The sequence below is a fragment of the Schistocerca serialis genome, chromosome 2 (genome assembly GCF_023864345.2).
Source record: "Schistocerca serialis cubense isolate TAMUIC-IGC-003099 chromosome 2, iqSchSeri2.2, whole genome shotgun sequence".
Classification (NCBI taxonomy): Eukaryota; Metazoa; Arthropoda; class Insecta; order Orthoptera; family Acrididae; genus Schistocerca; species Schistocerca serialis.
Window position 1 is genome coordinate 436,731,777 of NC_064639.1, and position 23,380 is coordinate 436,755,156.

Sequence of the window (23,380 nt, forward strand, 5' to 3'; positions counted from 1 at the left end):
TGTGTGTGTGTGTGTGTGTGTGTGTGTGTGTGTGCGCGCGCACGCGCTAGCGTTATCTTACTGAAATGTAAACCCAGGATGGCTTGTCATGAAAGTAACAAAAACGGGACGTAGAATGTCGTCGATGTATCGCTGTGCTGTAACTGTGCCGCGGATGACAGGCAAAGGGGTCCTGCTGTGAAATGAAATGGCACCCCAGAGCATCACTTTTGGTTGTCGGACCATATGGTGGGCGACAGTCAGGTTGGTATCCCACCGCTGTCCAGAGCGACTCCAGACACGTTTTGGGCCTAGAATCTCATTGACTGGAGTAGTATTGTCTTCAATGACGAGCCCCGCTTCGAATTGAGCCCCGATGACCAGCGAAGAAGTGCCTGGAGAAGCCTTCGATAGCGCTGGGTAGCAATCTGACAGTCGCCTGCCATATGGTCCGCCAACCAGGGGTGATTCTGTGGTGTGCCATTTTTTGCATAAGGGCTAGAGGTGTACCAACGCGTTATTGACTTACTCAGTGTGTGAAGCTCTTTCTTTTGAATAAATCATCCCATTTTTCCGAAATTGTAATCATTTGTTTGTGTGTGCATTTGCATCACATCTACTGATTTCCGTCCGATTCGAATACTTCCTTTGTGGTGCTTCGTATTTTTTTTTTTTTTTACAGTATATTTAGAGTATAAGAGAAACCCCAATTGTAAGCGCTAATGCTGAAGTGAATATTCTGAGTGAATGAATATCACCGAGGACTCATTGACATAGAAATTATTTTCTACACGGAGGATGACTGGAACCAGGGGATATGTGACGAACACGTGGCAACTATGCCAGCACCTGCAGAATGAATGCGAACTTAAGGTAACTTAGGTGGGTTTCTCACTTTTCCAGCAATAGCAAGCTGCGGATGGTTGCTGTGGCGAATCCGTTAGTTTCCACTGGTAGACACTACTGGGACTGTGGATGATGGCGTTAGCATACTGGTGGCTCCATCTCAGGGCTGAAGCGTGGCGGGTTCAGGATTGTTTAGGAATGGTGTGGGTTTTCTCGGGACTCTGGTCTAGAGATTTAGCATGCTGTCCGCAGCAATTGGGGATTCACTCCCAAAGAAATAAGTAATGTGACATGAGTCATGGATGTAGAATTTCGCATGAGGGGCTTCCTGGAGAATAAATCTTCCTTAACCGCGATGTTTTCCATTGGTTAAGATTAGAATCTGCCAGTAAGCCATCTACCATAGTGAAGACGATTAGCAAATGTAATATCATGGTTTAAGGCTTATAGGTGTTTTTCCTTTCACATGTTTCATAAACGTTGCTCAAATGCTTCAAATGGCTCTAAGCACTATGGACTTAACATGTGAAGTCATCAGTCCCCTAGGCTTAGAACTACTTAAACCTAACTAACCTAAGGACGTCACACACATCCATGTCCGAGGCAGAATTCGAACCTGCGACCGTAGCAGCAGCGCGGTTCCCGACTGAAGTGCCTAGAACCGCTCGGCCACAGCGGCCGGCTATAAATGCTGTATTTCACTAATTGTTGAAAATACTTAAATTACTATTCTTGAAGTGAGTGTTAATAACAGTTGTATACAACTTTTTGTAACTATATGAAAATGAAAATTTGACCCGCATTGGACTCCAGGAGGCAGGAGTCGTAATTGTAAGCAACAGTAAATAAATATCCACGGATGTACGACGATTGAAGCTTTAATAATGACGGATATTTGTTTAAAACTTATACAGAATAGATACGTTACAAAGTTTGACTATCCTTCAAAGTAGTCAGCAGCATTGTGTATAACCTATTGCCAGCGAGGTGGATATCGTAGGATACCCTTAGCAGCGCCAATTGTTTTGATAGTTCGGGTGAAGCAACCTACTGCCCGACGAATCTTCGTAACAATTCTGAAACGAACACCATGAAGTGTTTCCTTTATCAGGGAATCAAGTTGAAGTCCCAAGAATTTTAATGCACTCGGTGTTAAAAAAATGACACCTTAGAGAAAGAAGTGGCGACACCTTCTCTAGGAGCTGCACATCATTTTTCAGGACAACGCTCGGGTGCATATGGCGCATCTTGTGATTGATTTGTTCGATCGATACCACACTCCCTGGACTTAAGCCCTCGTGACTTCAACTTGATTCCTGAGATGAAGGAAGCACTTAATGGTATTTCCTTCAGAACTATAGAACTATTCCAAAGATGCTTCGTGGAATACAAGGGCAGTCTGAAAAGTTCTCTGGCTGATAGTGAAAACGACAAAGACATCTTATATTGCAATATAATCTCCTCTAATGTCAATACATTTCTTCCAGTAGTGTTCCAATGCCATTATACTCTCTTTGTAGTGTTCTTCCGGAAGCCATCTACAACCGCAATGGCTTCTCGATTGGACGAAAAGCAAGTGCTGATCAGCGAGGAATTTCTTCAGTTTCGATAATAGATGGAAGTCTGAGGGAGGCAATTCTGGGGAACAGGGTAGATGTTCCATCAACGTCATAGAGCAAATCCCTAAATTTCCCCCATTGCCAAGACATTTTTATGGGCAGATGCATTGTGTGATGGAAGATGATTTTTTTTCTTTTTTAAGCCGGGTCTGTTTTCACGAATGCTTGTGTCTAGTTTAGTTAGAAGTTAGAAGAAGTATTCTCCAGTTATGGCTTTACCCTTTTCAATATAGCTAATCGACAAAATTCCTTTCGTATCCCAAAACACCGATGCCATGGTCTTTCCTGCAGGTGGTACCGTTCTTGCCTTCTTCGGAGCTGAAGAACCGTCTTCTATCCACTTTGCATAGACTGCTGTTTGGATTAGAGTGTGTAATGGTGAATCCATGTTTCATCCACTGTCACATAGCGACGCAAGAAGTCACTTCTGTTTTTGTTAAAACGCATCAAGCACTATTGGGGAAGTGACGTGCGAATGCGTTTGTTATCCGCTTTGAGCAGACACCGCTCCTATCTCGCGCAAAGCTTTCTCGTTTTAAATTCCTGGCGCAAGAAGTGACCAACACGTTCCTTTGACATCCCTAGGGCATTAGCGATATCACCTACCTTTATACGCCGGTCTTCCAAAATCATATCATGAACTTTATCGATGATTCCTGGCGTCCTTCCCATGGATCACCTAGGATGTTTTCACGACCACGTTTAAACTAGGCTGCCCATTTCTTGATGGTTGAAAATGAGAATAAGAGACATCATACACATTTACAAGCCACAAATGAATTTGGGTCGGTGCAAAACCTTTTTTTACGAAGAATTTAATCACTGCACGATACACGAATTTTTTTCGTTTTCAACACCACATGCACCACAACTGCTTCAAACGACTGCCTACAGTCACCTGCTGCTCGGAATGATTTGCAATTTTACGTGGCGTCTACTAACATGTGTACAAACGTAAGAGGAAAGAAGTGACTTAAGTAGAGCTACGATCTCTGGGCAAGGCCGAGAACTTTTCAAAGAGCACTCGTAGATCGCTCCACTCGAACTACCGACACAGCTATCGCTGCCAAGGATATGCTATAGCTTCCACAATGCTGTCAGCGACTTTACACAATTCTGATGACTACTTTGAAGGACAGCGGACCTTTCAAACATGTTTCCATTTTGTAGAAACTGCAAATAAATAATTGCTGCTATTAAAGATTCAGTCCTCGTAGTTCACTTCATGTCAACATGTTTGTTGCAATCGCCTTAACGGTCAGCAGTGTATATGCCAACACTTGCTGCAGATCTGTGCATCCCGCCAGCTCCTGTAAGTGTGGCAGCTTAGGGAGGTGGGTGTCCGCAGAGTGGCGGTGGCGTGCGCGCTGCAGCCGCTGGATGTGGTCAAGATCCGGCTGCAGACGGGCATGGGCGGCTACCGGGGGGCGGCTCACTGCGCCTACTCCATCGTCGCTCACGAGGGCCTAACCGGGCTCTACGCGGGCACCAGCGCCGCCCTGCTGCGGCACGCCATCCACGCCATTGGCTGGGTCTCCGCGCACTCCATCTTCATCAGCACTCTCACGTGAGCACCGCCTCTGTAATCACCTTCCATTTCACAGACCACGTAGGCTTCTAAAAGGAGTTCCGACTTTTCGAGGGTGGTAGTGTATTTATATACCTAGTGAGTTTAATTACGAGGGGCATTCAATAAGTAATAAAGAACTCCGTCTTCAGGCCACGACTGGCCTACCGGGACCATCCGACCGCCGCGTCATCCTCGGTGGAGGATACGGATAGGAGGGGCGTGGGGTCAGCACACCGCTCTCCCGGTCGTAAGATGGTATTCTTGGCCGAAGCCAGTACTATTCGGTCGAGTAGCTCCTCAATTGGCATCACGAGGCTGAGTGCACCCCGAAAAATGGCAACAGCGCATGGCGGCCTGGATGGTCACCCATCCAAGTGCCTACCACGCCCGACAGCGCTTAACTTCGGTGATCTCACAGGAACCGGTATATTCACTGCGGCAAGGCCGTTGCCATTCAATAAGTAATGAAACACATTTTTTTTGCTGAAAATATGGTTGGTTTTATTCAGAATTCCAATACACCATATTATTTCTCACTCGGCTAAAATACCCTATTTTGCAACGTAATCTCCGTTTAATGCGATGGCCTTACGTCTATCTTACTGGAAGTGTCTGTATGCCTATTTGGTACCACTCTGTTGGTCGACGTCGGAAGTAATGTCTTGCTGCATGAGTAACCTTTCTGTCATCCACATACTGCTTCCCGCAGACTGTATCCTTCATTGGGCCAAACAGGTGGAAGGTGTGAGACCCAGGGTGCAGTATGGAAAAGGAAGAACAGTCTAGTGAAGTTTCGTGAGCTCCTCTCGGGTGCATCTACATCTACATCTACATGGATACTCTGCAAATCACATTTAAGTGCCTGACAGAGGGTTCATCGAACCACCTTCACAATTCTCTATTATTCCAAACTCGTATAGCGCGCCGAAAGAATGAACACCTATATCTTACCGTACAAGCTCTCGTTCCTCCCTATGTAGGTCGGTGGAAACAAAATGTTTTCGCATTCGGAGGAGAAAGTTGGTGATTGGAATTTCGTGAGAAGATTCCGTCGCAACGAAAAACGCCTTTCTTTTAATGATTTCCAGCCCAAATCCTGTATCATTTCTGTGACACTCTCTTCCTATATTTGCGATAATTAAAACGTGCTGCCTTTCTTTGAACTCTTTCGATGTACTCAGTCAGTCTTATCTGGTAAGGATCCCACACCGCGCAGCAGTAATCTAAAAGAGGACGGACAAATGTAGTATAGGCAGTCTCCTTAGTAGATCTGTTACATTTTCTAAGTGTCCTGCCAATAAAACGCAGTCTTTGGTTAGCCTCCCCCACAATATTCTGCGCAGACTTGCGTGAGGCCTTACGTTGTCACGACGAAGGAGAATTTCGTTTGCATTTTTGTGGCGACAAATTTCAATTTCCTAATGGAAGCAAAATACAATTTAGACTCGGTCGATGCACCACGAGAGAGGGCATCAAGCAGAATAACGCCTTCAGAGTGCCAGAAGACCGTCGCAATGACCTTACTGGCTGAGGCTGCGGCTTTGAACTTTTTCTTCGGAGGCGAGGTGGTGTGTCGCCACTCCATGGACTGCCGTTTTTTGTTTCCCGTTCGAAGTGGTGAACCCACGTTTCATCGCCTGTGACGGTTTTCGATAAAAATTGTCACAATCAACCTCATAATACTCAAGCAATTTCTTACAGAGGGTCATTTGTAGTTCTGTACGCTCTTCTAATAGGAGGCGAGGAACCGAGCGGGCACACACCTTTGAGCATTCCAAGTGGTGGACGAATGCGTCTCAGCATTGCTAATAGAGACGTCTAGTTGTGCAATGAGGTGTTTGGTTGTGATCCATCGATCACGTAGAATGATAATGTCCGCACGTTCTAACATCGAAGATGTCACAGATGTGCGGCCGGCCTGCACGCGGGAGATCGGACAGGTTTGTGCGACGTTGTTACGATGATGACAGATGCCCCACCCAACGACTCACCGTGCTTTTGTTCACCGTAGACATTCTGCAGTCGTCTATAAATATCTGCGACGCCTCCGTTATAGTCGCCAATTTGAAGGCTATGTATAGCGCTGATATCCATCGGAAACTCATGAAGCACATAATACATAGAAAGAAGGATCCTTTATTGTATGATTATATGATAGCGGAACAAACACTGGTAGCAGTTACTTCTGTAAAATATGCGTACGGAACGATTTGAAGTGGAATGATCATACAAAATTAATTGATGGTAAGGCGGGTGCCAGGTTGAGATTCATTGGGAGAGTCCTTAGAAAATGTAGTCCATCAACAAAGGAGGTGGCTTACAAAACACTCGTTCGACCTATACTTGAGTATCGCTCATCACTGTGGAATCAGTACCAGGTCGGGTTGACAGAGGAGATAGAGAAGGTCCAAAGAAGAGCGGCACTTTTCGTCACAGGGTTATTTGGTAAGCGTGATAGCGTTACGGAGATGTTTAGCAAACTCAAGTGTCAGACTCTACAAGAAAGGCGCTCTGCATGGTGGTGTAGCTTGTTGTCCAGGTTTCGAGAGAGCGCGTTTCTTTATGAGGTATCGAATATATTGCTTCCCCCTACTTATAGCTCCCGAGGACATCACGAATGTAAAATTAGAGAGATTCGAGGCTTTCCGGCAGTCGTTCTTCCCGCGAACCATACGCGACTGGAACAGGAAAGGGAGGTAATGACGGTGGCATGTAAAGTGCCCTCCGCCACACACCGTTGAGTGGCTTGCGGAGTATAGATGTAGATGTAGAACAGTAGGGGCTGAAGCTGGAATATTCCACGATGTCCTACAACAAATTCCGCACATTTTCAAGCGAAATTGGCCGAGAGAAAAAAAAGTGTTGAATTACTTGCTGAACACTCCTAGTATATGTGCATCAGTCCGTTGTCTAAGACATGTTCTGCGCTGAAAGTTTCGCCTCCTAATGCAGGGGATATCCTAAGAGGCTCATCCACCAAATTTTTGGAGTACAGTCCCATTCGCTTTATTTCACCTTTTTGTGATATTCTGGCTGTATCTCTTCCGGCCATCTGCAGAGTGAGCCAACTGAAACTACGGTACGCTACAGCACTTGTTCCGTCATTTTAAACCAGAGAAAACGCAGTTCGTCCACACATGGAGCACCTCGTCCTTCAGCATGACAATGCCGTAGACATAAAGAACGAAGAAGAAGACATAGAAAGATCCATGGCTTTCTTGGTATCTGTGGGAAACATGTCGTTAAAAATAGGTCGGATCCTGACCAAACACAATGTTGATGTGATTTTTTGTATTCCATTGAAGACATCACCATTTCTGCATTCTGTCAAACATGACTTGATGCGCCACAAGGCTGGAGTTTACAAGATCGCCTGCTAAATGTGGTCTTGTGGGGCAGATGACTCGTAAAATCTAGGAAATGTGCATAGAACACTGCATATACACCCGACTGTTACAGCTCAATACATTGGCTATGCCAGAGCACTGCATCGATACCAGTCGCACCAGGCGATATGAAAACGTCTACTTCATCGTAGCCTCGACTTCATCAGTTTGGGACTCGGAGATGAAAACCGCAGCTGAAATTCGTTTGACGAATAATTTACGAGGTTGTGCTGAAAAGTAATGTCTCCATTTTTTTATGTGATAACTCTTAAATCTTTTAAAATAAACCGCGCATTATTAACATTCTACACATTTATCCTTTATTCTTTATATTTGCAGCCCCCTGCCGCTAGACGGCTCGAAGTTTGTAGCATGTAGTATGGCGATGTGTAACGTAAGTATGTCGGTACGTGAGAAACAGTGTGCTGTAATTGAGTTTTGAATTTGAATAGCTCGTCCACACATGGAGCACCCTTTCCTTCAGCATGACAATGACGGACAGCACACGAGCGCTGCGACGTCTACAACAACCCGACGCCTTGGGTTCACTGTCATCAGTCATCCTCTATTCATTCCCGATTTGGTCGTATCCGACTGTCACCTGTTTTCAGGAACACCTTCAAGGGCTTCACTTTGATAGTGAAGAACCGGTGTAGGCGCAGGTGAGGTAGTTGCTCCGTCTACAAAGCCAAACATTCTATAGTGACGGTATCAACAGACTGGTCTCTCATTGGGAGAATGTTTGTCGCTAGGGTGACTATGTTGAGAAATAAATATGTAAACATGAAGAATAAAGATGTAGACTGTTAATTACGTTTGTTTTGTTTAAAAGGCTTTAAGAGATTCACAACAAAAATTCGGAAGCATTACTTTCAGAAAGCCGTCATGATTAACAAAGAAAGCAGTTTCAACCTAGGCAAATCATGGAATACGGCTCTTTCTTTAATGAACTCGCAAAGACGTCACTACAATGCAGCAAATAATGAGACACCGATATCCCAACATGTATGACAGCATACTCTTTGCCGTCGATCAACGCCTCTGGCGTTTGTGTTTTCTGTGGTTTAAAACGACGGTTCAAGTACTGTAGCGTATCGTAGCTTCATTCGGCTTACTCTGAAGATGACCGGAAAATGTTCCACCGAAATATTAGAAAAAGAAAACATGAAGATTATGCGGTTGCACTCCCGAAATTTTATGTATGAATGAAAACTTCGCGAAAACATTATGAGGCACAGCTTCAAAGGCTATAAATATTGGTGCCCATATACGTAAAATCACCAACGACACTTAAAAAAAAAATTCTGCGCTACACGTTCTTAGATTCTGGGGGAGCCAGAAGTGGAAGAATAAGCCTTAAAACACTAAACAATTGTCTATGCGCGAGTAGGACTCGCGCATTGTATTTTACATACGAACTACTTATGTGTATAGACAGTTCATCCATTTCAGTAATCGAGGATCTTTACCATTTCTACCGGCTGCCGGCATTGATACTGGCAAGATATCTGTCCTATGTATCCCAAGACTTTTGTGAACGCTTCAATTTCACGTTTGAAATCGGTTAACAAGTGACAAAAGAAATATTTTTTCGTGTGATATGTCATTTAACAATTTTCGGGTTTTTACTTTGACTGTAGTGTGAAACCTTGCTTCTTGGTAAATTTCATGATTCTAGGTCAGAGGGAAGTACCCTGTACTGAGTTCGAGAGTAACAAAAAGTGTCATAAACGTCTGTATCTTTCGGTTGTATTGACTTATAAACTTCACTTATTTACATCCCCAAGGGATCATAGACCTTACTATGTGACCTTACTATGCGTCTAAACATTTCTGAGAAAAAGGGTTTTGAACAGTTGGGCAGACAGACAGACGGACAGCAAAGTGATCCCACAAGGGTTCAGGTTTTAGCGACTGAGGCATGGAACCCTAATAAGTAGCTTTAAAACAAAACAATAACCAGAAATAGGTAATAAACGTCTTTGCACGTCTGTGAAATCAGAATCTTCTGCTGGTTTCCATTCAGTAGCGTATTGTTATTGCGCGTGCATTGCAACATGCTGGGATCCTCCTTGGGTCACTGCCCACAAAGTGGTCGAGTCAACGTGATCAAGCCTGTCCCACCCTTCGAAGGTTGTCCGTCTGAGGACATCTAGTGAGCGATAGGGGTTCATGCGACGACGCACTGCAAGCTTCTAGCGGTTCCAAGCATGCCCAGTCGGGTTCATGTCAGTAGATACCATAGGACACTGCATTTGGTTGATTTCTGCCTTTCTGGAGGAAGGGGTTTACGAGGTGGTCACGGTCTGTTCATACATTACCGTCCTGAAAAACGAATTTATCGTAGAAGACTTTAAGCCTGGACAGTAGGTCGGAGGATGCTGTCCCGGTACTGTGCAAACCTCAAATTTCTCTCGACAACGATGAGATGCATCTGGGATCCGTTCGTGATATCGGACCAGAATATGACTGACACGCCTCCATGATGAATGGTGGGACTGCACATCTGAGACGTATGTTGATACCTGGTCCCCTCCGTACTCTGTTTCGCCGATCATCATGTGTCAGGCGAATGAAGTAAAGGAAGTTTAGGATTTACTATCCCGTCGACATCGAGGTCATTTGAGACCGAACACAAGCTCGGAATATTGCAAGGATGTCGAAGGAAATCGGTCGTGCCCTTTCCAAGGGGACATCCTGGCATTTGCCTGGAGTGATGAAGGGAACTCATGGAAAACATAAATATGGGTGGCTGGACGCAGATTTGAGCCGTCATCCTCCCAATCGTGATTCGAGTGTCCTAATCGCTGCGACACCTCAATCTGCGTCAAACGAATCCTACACTCTTCGGTGAAGAGATTTCGACGCAGATGTTCCAATTTCCCAACTTCTTCGCGCACGCCGGTGATAGAATTTTGAGGTGATAGAATTTTGTATTATTGAAACTTCCTGGAAGATTGAAACTGTGTGCTGGACCGAGTCTCGACCTCGGGACCTTTGCCTCTTGGGGATAAGCTCTCTACCGACTGAGCTGCCCATGCACACAACACAGGAGCCGTCCTCATAGCTTCACTTCCGCCGTACCTCGTCTGCTACATTCCAAACTCCATAGAAGCTCAGTTGCGAAACTTTCAAGACCAGCACTCCTAGAAGAAAGGATATTGCGGAGACTTGACTTAGCCACGAGCTAGAGATCTTTGCAGAATCAAATTTTCACTCTGCAGCGACGTGTGCGCTGATATGAAACTTCCTGGCAGATTAAAACCGTGAGCCGGACCGAGACTCGAACTCGTGACTTTTGACTTTCGTTGGCAGGTGCTCGCGGGAGAGCTCCTGTGAAATGTGGAAGGTAGGAGGTGAGGTACTGATGGAAGTGAAGCTGTGACGGTGAGTCATGTGTCGTGCTTGGGTAGTAGTCGAGGGTGGTTCCTCGTAGAGTGCGAATGCAGCTTAGCGGTGCAGCGCTGTGTGACGTTTAGTGCATAGGAGAAGTGTTATCAAGTGGCATTAATGGGTTGGCTGTTTATCTGCGGGCTTTTAAGTACTGAACATTGCCATATAAGCCCCGTTTTTGTTTGGTGAATTAGCGAAGTTTTCCGCTGCCCCCTTGTTCATCATGTCGGATATTCTCAGGAAAAACACTTTAAGATTTTCATTCGACAAGAATACTCGTCATGTTCAGGCCACTGCATTGGAGAAGCATAATTGGTTGCATGATAACTTTGGTATTTCAGGAGATAATGCTGAATTCACCCAGATTGATAGTGAAAAGTATTGAGGGTTTGTCAAATTGTATAATTCTGTTTTGTTGGAATTTGTAATGCTAACAGTGAGCTAAAGACTGTTAGAATTTTGAATCTTCCTCCTGAACTAGGTAATCATGGTTTAGTACAGGTTCTTTCTAAATATGGCCAGGTTAATCACACTGAATTTGAAAAGTGGTCCAGCAGGTACAACCTCCAGTATTATAACGGCATCATGTCAGTGCAGGTGTTTGTTAAAATTGACATTCCATCCCACATTACTGTATCTGGTTGCAAGGCAAATGTTATCTATCCCGGACAGAAACCAACGTGTCATGTTTGTAATGAACCACGACACCTTTGCGAAAACTGTCCACAGCGGGTGTTCGTTTTGAGAAACAATCTATAAAAACGTACCAGACTGCAATTACAGGATATGATAACCACCGGTACTGTGAGATACTAGTGAAGTTCCCCAAATGACGGATACGGAACGACCCCTAATCACCTTTGATGACTACCGTTCTTTGATGAAAGGGACGAGAAAAGCATCACCGAATGTACAGGCAGATGGCGAGGAAAGTGGAAGAAGCACTGAAGTCCAACCTGTAATTCCTACGCAAGAAACACGTGTAAAAGTAGGTGACTCGGTAATTTCGCCACAAGAATGTGATACCAAAATGATAGCAGATGGCCACCTCATTACCATTGAACCTCAGAAGAGCAAAAAGCGGCCTTTGGAAAAGGAATACTCGAACTCCGAAGCGGAAGACGATAGTGACAGTTCTTCCCAACAACCGAGGGAGCAGAAATCTGATAAATTAGTGAACTTCCCCGTTGGAATTGAGGCGGATACATCTGTGACAGTCTCTGTAGAAGTACTTATGCTACATCAGTCACCTAAACCAGACGTCACGGACTCCCACAGCCATGCCACTCAGGAACAGGAAAGTAAACAACAGCCGACGGACGGAGGAACAGAACAGGCTACAACGCAACAGGAGTTGAGCCAGGCCTCAACAGCTGACAAGGCGTACAGTAAACAAGGAACCAAAGCCGGTCACGTCTCCAAAACACTTTCCCTGTCGCTGACGGCTCAGCTGAGGACACCGTTAGACACCTCGAACAAGCCGCCAAGCAGTCAGACGTTGCTCGGACCCAAAAGTACAGCAAAACCGTCACGGGTGAAGCCCTAACCGAACTTAAACGTTGCACGTAACAAAACCAAGATTGAAGAAGTGAAAGAACACCGAAAAGACAAAGGAAAGGTAGATAAGCAACTAGCTCCAACATCACATGACCCTGGATCAAAACATTGAAAACGTGTAATTAGTTATATGGAAAACCAGAAGAGTACTCGCGTTTTTAACGTTAAATATTTGTGGGTAAGGACTGAAAAAAAGATCAATATCTTGAGGAAATTTCTTCGAACTAATGCTATCAATGTTGGCTTTTTGCAAGAAGTCGTTTGCGAAGAGAGAGGTTCCTTTCCGTCATATAATGTATACAACAACGTTGGTGTCGGCGGCAGGGATTGCTGTATCTTAACCAGGGATGGATTAGAGTTACGGGACGTAGAAAAAGAGCCGGGAGGACGCATCGTCAAAGACGTTCGGAATGGTGTAACTCTTTAAGTCTTTACGCTCCCTCTGGGTCAAATAACAGAGCTGCAAGGGCAAAGTTTTTTTACTGAAGATGTCGCGTATTATCTGAAGCAGGCGAAAGGCGAGATCATCATCGCAGGAGATTTTAATTCCGTACTCATGGCTATAGATTCGAAATGCACAACGTCCTTCTGTGGTCCCCTGCAAAACATGATCACAGGCCTGAACATGAAAGATCTGGCTGAGCGCCTTGGCATCACACGTACTCACCATACGTACGTCTCGGCAGCGGCGGCCTCAAGGCTTGACCGAATCTATATCACAATGGGCATAACCATGCAAGATAACGACGTAATTCCTGTCAGCTTTTCCGACCATTACACTGTAATAGCTAGAGTACAAGGTTTCCCTCGTCCCAAAGTACTTGGTAGAGGTTATTGGAAACTAAATTGTACCCTGCTCCACATACCACGAGTTAAAACAGAGTTTAGTGCCCGTTACAGATGGTGAATTAGTCGGAAACGTTTCTTTCGTGACGCTACTGAGTGGTGGATGACCCTTGTAAAACCTGGTATCCGGAAACTATTTATCAATGTCGCCTACAGGATTAATCAAAACAGGAGGAATAACATCGAATACTACTACCTTGTTACTCGTGAACTGCAAACAAAAGGAGACAACGGGGAGGATCGAATAAGTGATTTAAAAAATTCAAAAAGAAAATGTTAGAACTGCAGGAAAAGGAACTAGAAGGGAGAATTCTCACCTGCAAGGATTACGGGCTTATACCAGATGAGAGATGGAGTCTTTATCATCTCACAAGAGATCGGAAAAGGTGCAAACAGAGGTTTCTAAGTAATATACTGTCTCCAGATGGGAACGAATTTATTCGTCGCGAACGGATCGGTGAACATTTCCAAAGACTGTATAGTGCACAGCCATCTGATGCTCTCAGAACAGCACACCTGCTAAGCATTTGTACGTCCTCTTTAACAAACGAAAGTATCACTATGTTGTCCGCGCCAATCTCTGAGGAAGAAACTGAAAATGCTCTCAAAAGTTTACCAAAGTGCAGAAGTCCAGGAGCAGATGGTATCCCTTACGAATTTTACAAATCCTTCTGGTCAATTGTTTAGAAAGAGTTCATGAAAGCCATGAGGGAGAAACAGCGATTCGGACGCCCCTACTCCGAAAAGGAACCAGGAATTATCGTGCTTGTTCCAAATAAACCGATTCCATGGCGGATTTTGTGCTGACTCGAAAACACTTTCTCGTGTCTTAGCGGCACGGCTAAAGCAAACCCTTCCACATATCCTCGGACCAGAACAAACGTGTAGCGTGGCTAACAAAAGTATTATCGGTGGCATTTGTTCCTTAAGGGATACAACTTTCTACCCATAGCAGCATCCTGCACAACCACTAGGACCTTTGAACATAGATTTAGAAAAAGCTTTCGATAACGTCAGCCACCAGTATCTAGGACGTGTGCTACAGCATTTCGGGTACCTACAAGAACAATCTACCGAATCAATACCACCTGGTTTCCAAGGTGCAAATCAACGGGCATTTCACGGACGAATTTCAGATCCAACGATCTGTCCACCAGGGTTGTCCTTAATCTATGATTCTATTCGTCGTCTCCTTGGAACCTTTACTTCGTACCATCAGCGCCACACTCCCAGGATTACATGTGGGCGCGCAGCGATTCACCGTGAGCGCGTACGCTGATGATGTTACCATAATAATTACCGAACCTTAAGACATCGCAGGAATATTAGCAATAATGAACGATTATAACGAAGCAGCAGGAGCGAAGATGAACAACGCAAAAACGCAGCTCTCGTGGCTAAATAAATGTGCTCATTCTGTGCCACATCCCTTTACCAAATGTGATGAAATGCAAGTGCTTGGAGTGAAATTCCGGAAAAACATCGACGAGTTAATTGCACTCAGTTCTAAAGGAATGGCCGACATCTTGAGAGGTGGCTTCTGGCACATAGTACGCGGCAGTTAAAGATCATTCAAAGGATCAAATGCGAAAATGTGGTATGTTGCTCGAATCATACCACTCGATCGGAAATATATCGCCCAGGTCAAAAAGTACATAGCCTGATTCACTAGTAAAGGTAATTTGTTTCGGGTAGCCAGGGATCAACTGACGAAAACACTTACCGAGGGCGGTGTAGCCTTAATAGATTGTGAGGCAAAATGTTTAGCCCTTATAGTGAAAAATCTGCTGAATACTCTAAACTTGCCAGTCGATCGGTCGGACTTACTGAAAGCTGGATGGGTATTGCGGGGAAACAGAGGTGACAGGAGGATGCCAGCAAGTACAGGGCTATTACAAATGATTGAAGCGATTTCATAAATTCACTGTAGCTCCATTCATTGACATATGGTCACGACACACTACAGATACGTAGAAAAACTCATAAAGTTTTGTTCGGCTGAAGCCGCACTTCAGGTTTCTGCCGTCAGAGCGCTCGAGAGCGCAGTGAGACAAAATGGCGACAGGAGCCGAGAAAGCGTATGTCGTGCTTGAAATGCACTCACATCAGTCAGTCATAACAGTGCAACGACAATTCAGGACGAAGTTCAACAAAGATCCACCGACTGCTAACTCCATTCGGCGATGGTATGCGCAGTTTAAAGCTTCTGCATGCCTCTGTAAGGGGAAATCAACGGGTCGGCCTGCAGTGAGCGAAGAAACGGTTGAACGCGTGCGGGCAAGTTTCACGCGTAGCCCGCGGAAGTCGACGAATAAAGCAAGCAGGGAGCTAAACGTACCACAGCCGTCGGTTTGGAAAATCTTACGGAAAAGGCTAAAGCAGAAGCCTTACCGTTTACAATTGCTACAAGCCCTGACACCCGATGACAAAGTCAAACGCTTTGAATTTTCGGTGCGGTTGCAACAGCTCATGGAAGAGGATGCGTTCAGTGCGAAACTTGTTTTCAGTGATGAAACAACATTTTTTCTTAATGGTGAATTGAACAGACACAATGTGCGAATCTGGGCGGTAGAGAATCCTCACGCATTCGTGCAGCAAATTCGCAATTCACCAAAAGTTAACGTGTTTTGTGCAATCTCACAGTTTAAAGTTTAAGGCCCCTTTTTCTTCTGCGAAAAAAACCTTACAGGACACGTGTATCTGGACATGCTGGATAATTGGCTCATGCCACAACTGGAGACCGACAGCGTCGACTTCATCTTTCAACAGGATGGTGCTCCACCGCACTTCCATCATGATGTTCGGCATTTCTTAAACAGGAGATTGGAAAACCGATGGATCGGTCGTGGTGGAGATCATGATCAGCAATTCATGTCATGGCCTCCACGCTCTCCTGACTTAACCCCATGCAATTTCTTTCTGTGGGGTTATGTGAAAGATTCAGTGTTTAAACTTCCTCTACCAAGAAACGTGCCAGAACTGCGAGCTCGCATCAACGATGCTTTCGAACTCATTGATGGGGACATGCTGCGCCGAGTGTGGGAGGAACTTGGTTATCGGCTTGATGTCTGCCAAATCACTAAAGGAGCACATATCGAACATTTGTGAATGCCTAAAAAATAACTTTTTGAGTTTTTGTATGTGTGTGCAAAGCATTATGAAAATATCTCAAATAATAAACTTATTGTAGAGCTGTGAAATCGCTTCAATCATTTGTAATAACCCTGTATAATTTGCGCCTTGCAAACTACAACACCTGTTTTAGCGCACACTCCCAATGTACGGATCTATACTACGAAGAAAATATTAGAAATCATAGGAAACACTACTCCACGCCCCTCGGCCAACCAGACGAAACATAAAGACTTAAATTGGAAAATAGTCTGGTCAAATTTTGCAGACAGATCCTTAAGTTCGCGGTTGCGCTCCGCTGCTTACATTTTTATATATGATTTAATCGCAACAGCTGCGCCACGCCAAAAAGAAGCTAACTAGTCAACCATGCTGGCCACACTGTGGATTGATTGACACTGCCATTCACCGAACTGTAGGCTGTACCAAAAGTTAAAACGGCGAGATTGTTATCAACAAATGCTACTGAAATCAACAGCAAGAAATTACTGTACATGAACGTTAAAGCATTTCCAGCGTCCAAGACAAGAACACTCACATGGTTTATATATTCTTTCCTCTACTACATCTTTAATGAGGGAGGAGAGTCAATACGTGACTCTCAACAACACATCATTCGTGAAAAACATGCGATTCTCACCAATCCATGGACAAGAGAAAAGTTTTTACCATTTATCCACCTTCTCTAAAAATAACAAGAGAACAAAGGGAACTGACCGCAAACCAAAGTCACGAGTCCACCGTAACCGTTGCCAAATGAAACGCGTATCTCAGGTGTACTACCAACACATACCAATTTCTACATGTCAATTTAATACTCTAGAACTTTAACTGTGTTGTCGTTCGGAAAAAAAGGAGTCACATTACTTTGAGTTTCCTGAATGGCAAAGAAGAAAGGCCGATGAAGGCATTTTTGATGAGAGCAAGGAAGGGCTAAAAGGGGAGTTGGGAGACCCTAAAAAAATAAAAGAAAGATAGCTCAGTCGGTAGAGCACTTGCCCTTGAGTGCCTTGAGGCCTTGAGTGCGAGTCTCGGTCTGGCACTCAGTTTTAATCTGCCAGGAAGTTTCCTCTCAGCACACACGCCGCCGCAGGGTGAAAATTTCATTCTGGTTTGTTTTGTTCGTAATGGACACCTACAGGTCGAACTGATCGTGTGTAGACTGTGTCCCAGGTACAGCCAAAATGGCAGTTCGCAATCCTGTTGTGTTCTGCTCCGGGAGCCTGCGAGCCATAATTTGTTGGTAGCAGATATCAGCTAGTGTTGTCGGTCGCGGGCCACTATGAGGTTGTTTGTGTCTCACGGCAGCCGTTGAATGTTGAAATCACTTCGCTGTGGGGTACAGCAATTTGGCGGACAGCTTCCCGTGCTCACAACCATTCTCGCAACGTAGATACAATGCGTGCGCGGTCCGAACTCCTAACTACCGTTTGAGAGATGCTGACAGACTGGGCGGTGTGCTCAAACTGCGCTGTCTGGTTCACGATTGGACAATAATGCACTATACTCAACAGTACTGAGAATGCAGCTTTGCATTCGCCTCCGTTTCCTAAGTGGCCTCACGTAGCTATTACCTATTACCTACTGCCAAAGTAGTGTACCGTGGGACGTGACGCAGTGGATAGTACACTGGACTCGCATCCGGGAGGACGTCGGTTCAAACCCGTGTCCGGAAAATGGCGATTTAGGTTTTCTGTGATTTCCCTAAATAACTTCAGGCAAATTCCGGAATGCTTCAAAAAAATGGTTCTGAGCACAATGGGACTTAACAGCTGAGGTCATCAGTCCCCTAGAACTTAGAACTACTTAAACCTAAGTAACCTAAGGACATCACACACATCCATGCCCGAGGCAGGATTCGAACCAGCGACCGTAGCGGTCGCGCGGTTCCAGACTGAAGCGCCTAGAACCCCTCGGCCACTCCGGCCGACCAGAATGTTTCCTTTAAAAGAGCACGGCCAACTTACTTTCCGATCCTTCCCAAATCTGATGGGACCGAGGACCTCGCTTTTCAGTCCCCTCCTCCAAATCAATCAACCAACCAAAATAGTATTCAGAAAGAGATTTCCGATAAAAAATACGTGCTATGCATGAGGGAGACGAAAAACTTTTTCGATTGTTCATGTCAGTAGACGACTCTATTCCTGGGAAGTAACTTTGTGGAGCTCTGGAATGTCCTTGGTGACCGCAGACTGTCTGTAGCTCTTCTCCCCAGTGCATCTCACACAGGCTCCACTGTTAATATCCGAAACTGATGCAGCTCCCTGTTAAGCATGTGGGACTGCAGGCCTGAGAAATGTATTGATCATTAATCCATTGTTGCCTCCACATTTTTCTGCAACAACAATCAAACAAATCCTCCACTTGTCAGCGAAGAGAAGCCTGCAGATGGAGAGCAGCTTCAAGACTCCGTGAGTAGGCGATGACAATATTGCCCATTACCTCCACCACCCTAGTTGCTCGTTCAAAGTGGCAGTTGGCTTTATAATTCTGCTGGAGGAATAACAATGGCACTTCTCTTAAGTGATCTGCCTATGGACTGTAAAACTTTGCGTACAGTGCTATGAGCCTTTTGTTGTGCGTATTTTTCACGCAGCATCTGAAGCAACGCTTTAAGGGCTCAGTTTGTTCCAGAAGCCTCAGTGCTTTGCGCGTTTGCATTGCCCGCCACGCGCCTCACTAGCTACCCGTCTCAACAGCGTGTGCCCTGGTCTTGGTCCACACCTCCCAGATAATATTCTTTTGATGTATTACTCACCATCCACATTTTTCCTGCTTCTCCAAAACATTGGTCAGTGACGTGATATTTTAAGAGCATTCAAGTTATGACATCTCCATTTTTTCATTCTAACAATCTAATCACACAAAAACTGTGAAACTTGTGTCACTTCTCGACTTAATATCTCTGCAGCCATACACAACATCGATGCCATAATTCCTACGGCCGCTGCGAACGATTCTTTATGAGTTTGGGTTGAGCACTGGAAAGTTGTTGATGCAGTGGTGACACGGCTAGTGAATGTTCTACCACAGAGAGCGTCTTTCGCTGTTGGAAACAGCCAAAAGTCGCCAGGAACCAGGTGACGTGAGTAGGAAGCATGAGAAATCATTTCAAAGTTTTTGTCATGAAAAGACTATAGTATCGCGCATGCTCGATATACTGGTGCGTTGTCTTGGTGCAAGGGCACATGTGGAGCCATTTCCGGCCGTTTTTCCCTGCAGTGCTTGAAGTTTGTCCTCAAACCATCTTGATGGTATGCACCTGTCACCGTAGTGATCTTTCGAACGCAGTGAGTAAGCATTATGCCATCGCTGTCCCAGGACATGCTGTAGGGAAGCAGCCTACTGGCTCTGAGCACTATGGGACTCAACTGCTGTGGTCATCAGTCCCCTAGAACTTAGAACTACTTAAACCTAACTAACCTAAGGACATCACACACATCCATGCCCGAGGCAGGATTCGAACCTGCGACCATAGCAGTCGCACGGTTCCGGACTGCGCGCCTAGAACCGCGAGACCACCGCGGCCGGCGTAAGCAGCCTACTCACGCCTTATAAAATTCTCATCAGTCTTTCCATTGTGTGCCAGCCTAGTCTGCTGTAACTAGCTCTGACGTCATAAATGTTGCGCAATACTCTAAAAATCAATTAAATAACCTGAAACCTTTCTACCATGTCAGGAGTAATACTAAATCAATATGTGTTGAATGTCAGTTCAATAACTTTAACCATTTTCAATATTTGGACGTTTTTCTGTAAAAATCATTGGGCAACAGAAAAGAGCTAGAGACTTAAAAATTTACATTTAGATTCCTTTTTCATAATAATTTAATAGAAACAGTACTTTGGATCTCACAAATTAAGATTTTAGTTGAAATTCATGATTTTCTGGTTTTTGTCTTAAAAAGTAAGGAAGCAAGATATATTAAGTAGGCGAATAAATAAGGCAAGGATGTTTAAATTTAAGTAGAAGGGAAATCCGCTATAATCATAAAGATGTGAGAAGTTTCAATTGAATAACTACAAAACTATAGCGATAGCGTATCTCCAAAGGGCAAGTTCAGAGCTCGTCTGCTGCGTGTAGTGTAATTAAATTAATTCTCTCGCCCAAAATAATTGACTTAGCCACGTCAGACTTTTATTATGATTACTTACCTGTGTGCTGAATGCACATTTAAATTGAGAGCTTCATCAGCCATCAGCAAAGGAAGCGATGATTTATTCCATAACTTAAAGTGGTGCATTACTAGCCCAGCGGCTAGTCGGGAGAGCCGATTTGATCAGGCGTTCCCTTAGCCATCCGCACCGCGGCTTTATACAAGGGCCGTTCAGAAAGTAACCTCCGGTTGATTTAAAAAAATACACCAAGTTAAATAAAAATATTTTAATATATACATCTTACAACTACATCTTTGCACTATTTTTCTACATAGTCTCCATAGCGATTGAGGCACTTATCGTATCTCTTCACAAGCTTTGAAATTCCTTCTGCATAAAAATCACCCGCTTGTGCCTGGAGCCAGCCTGTGACCGCATCTTTGAGCTCTTCGTCGTCAACAAACCGCTGTGACCCGAGCCATTTCTTCAAATGCATGAAGAGGTGATAATCACTTGGCGCCAGGTCTGGGCTGTAAGGTGGATGGTTGATAACGTCCCACTTGAAGGATTCAAGAAGGGCCGTTGTTCTGCGAGCAGAGTGAGGACGGGCGTTATCGTGCAAAAAAACGATACCGGAAGTCAGCATACCACGGCGATTGTTCTGTATAGCCCGTCGTAACTTTTTTATTGTTTCACAGTACACGTCTTGATTAATGGTCGTACCACGTTCCATGAATTCAACCAACAACACCCCTTTGGCATCCCAAAACACCGTTGCCATCAGTTTTCTGGCAGAAAAATCTTGTGAGGCTTTTCTTGGTTTGGTAGGCGAATTTGAATGTGCCCACATCTTTGATTGTTCTTTTGTCTCAGGGTTCACGTACTCAAGCTCACGATGAATAGCTGCTGCAGAATATCCTTTGGCTGTAAAAAACCTTATGACAGCACGCACTTCACATTTGGCGGGGTTTTCTATTGCAGCACACATTTCAAACTGCCACAAAAACTAAACTAGCGCAGGTACGACGTTCAGTCGACCACGGCTTGATGCCGACTGACCTGTTGAGTGCGTGAACGCACAAATGGCGTCGCTACTCCCCCCACAACCTGCACTGTGACCAATCGGAGGTTACTTTCTGAACCGCTCTCGTATATAAGAACGCTGCGCGATGAAGGAAGGCCCCAGTTCTCTCCAGACACTGAATGGTACACCACCTGTGTCGGGTGTCGCGTCGCGTCGGTATCATTGCTATAAACAGCCTCGGATGCCGTATTAAGTTACTCGGGATACGCGTAACCATGAAATCATTTTCGAGTGAAGTGTTAATTCTGGGATGACTTTAATGATCTATCTTCAGTTTGCGTATGTCGTATTTTCAGGTGCTGCTGCGGGACAGACATTCTACCATTATTTAGCGTGGCGTTTGATGAACATTATCATCAAATTATGGCGAGCATTCACTTAAACATTTAATTTGGACAGTTATAGTTGCATCAGCGCATTAGACTCTGAACTGCTCTGGTAGTTGGATTTTGTGGTTTCTTTTTTTTTTTTTTTTTTTTCATCTGTGACTTTCAGAATATAGCGAACGTTTTTACACGATCGTTTTTGATTATGAATCCCAGACAATTTCCTAATTCCTCAGAGCTTTAAGCTGTAGCTATAAGTGTATTTCTCAGATGAAGTGGGCACTAGGAATTCTAATTACGGGCTTCACGTTTTGCTAATCACTTTGTGGTTGCCAATATTGTAGTTAGAGAGCCAGTGTTGAGAACGGCAAAAGACTGCATAAAGAATAGGAACTATTTTGAAGATGTAATTCCACCCACCGCCCCACAATGCCCAACATTATTTTTTCAGCAGTGACGCTTACCCGAAATTTTTTTGGTGGCGGTGAGTGTGCGTACTTTCATGCAACTGACTGACTCTTCGTTTCAGGATTGAAAACGGCATCCGTGTCTCATCCGTTTCCACAGTCGTTAAAAAGAAAATCCCATTCATGCTGTCATCACGCATCTACTTGCCTGTCAACATGCCACGTGTAAAGTCTTGACGTCATCGGCCAGCATCCGTGGCACCAACCTGGAGCATACTTTTCGCATTTTCAGGTCTTCATGCAGGATTATGTGCTCATATCCGACGGAGATACCAACTTTGGAGGCGATGTGTTCCACACTCATTCGGCGGCCCTCTAAAACAACTTTCTCGGTGCTCTCGATCATGTTGCCAGACGACTGTAGCGAGGCCGAGATTGTCTTGCCTTGTTGTCATACGATGTTCTGCTTTCTTTGAACTGTCACACACGCGATCGCACACTAAACGTATCCTCAATACCATCACCACATGTTTCACTCAAGTGGCGATGCATTTCAGTCGGTGCCACACCTCACTAATGGAGAAAACGAATGATTACTCACCATTTTAAGTATAAAAACCAGTCCTCACTTTCGCCTCTGCCGCTAGAGTTCTATGTGCCGTACTGTGTTGCTGTCTCTGTCACGCATTCACAACGAATGAATACGTATTTTAAAAGGAACCGCATGTTTCTATATCTTTCCAGTCCGAGAAAAAATCGGAGTAGTTATAACTTGAATGTACCACGTACAGATGTTCATCATTTGCATAAACACAAAACACTGAAAATGTGCAAAGTAGATTTATAATTTGGATAAACATAAATAATTATACTTAATGTCCAATGACATAACACGGCATTTATGAATCAAAGCAAAGATAAATTAAATGTAGCGTATATGTGTGACATTTTACTGTTGTGTTACAACTTGACATAGAAATGAAGTAGGCAGAAGGGATTTTTTCACACAGATTGAGTAATAGCTCAACAAGCGAATACTGTGGAATGAAAATCATATCAGAATTTACTTAAAAGAAGTTATGTTTCCTCTAAATGTTCAATGAAAGCTGTAGGGGCGGAAGGTTATCACTTGTGCCT

At 44.5% G+C, this 23,380-nt stretch overlaps 1 pseudogene; it reads right to left on the minus strand.

Moving 5' to 3' along the window:
- Nucleotides 1-4,348: 4,348 nt before the first annotated feature.
- LOC126458969 (5S ribosomal RNA) lies at nt 4,349-4,466 on the minus strand (annotated as a pseudogene).
- Nucleotides 4,467-23,380: the final 18,914 nt, after the last annotated feature.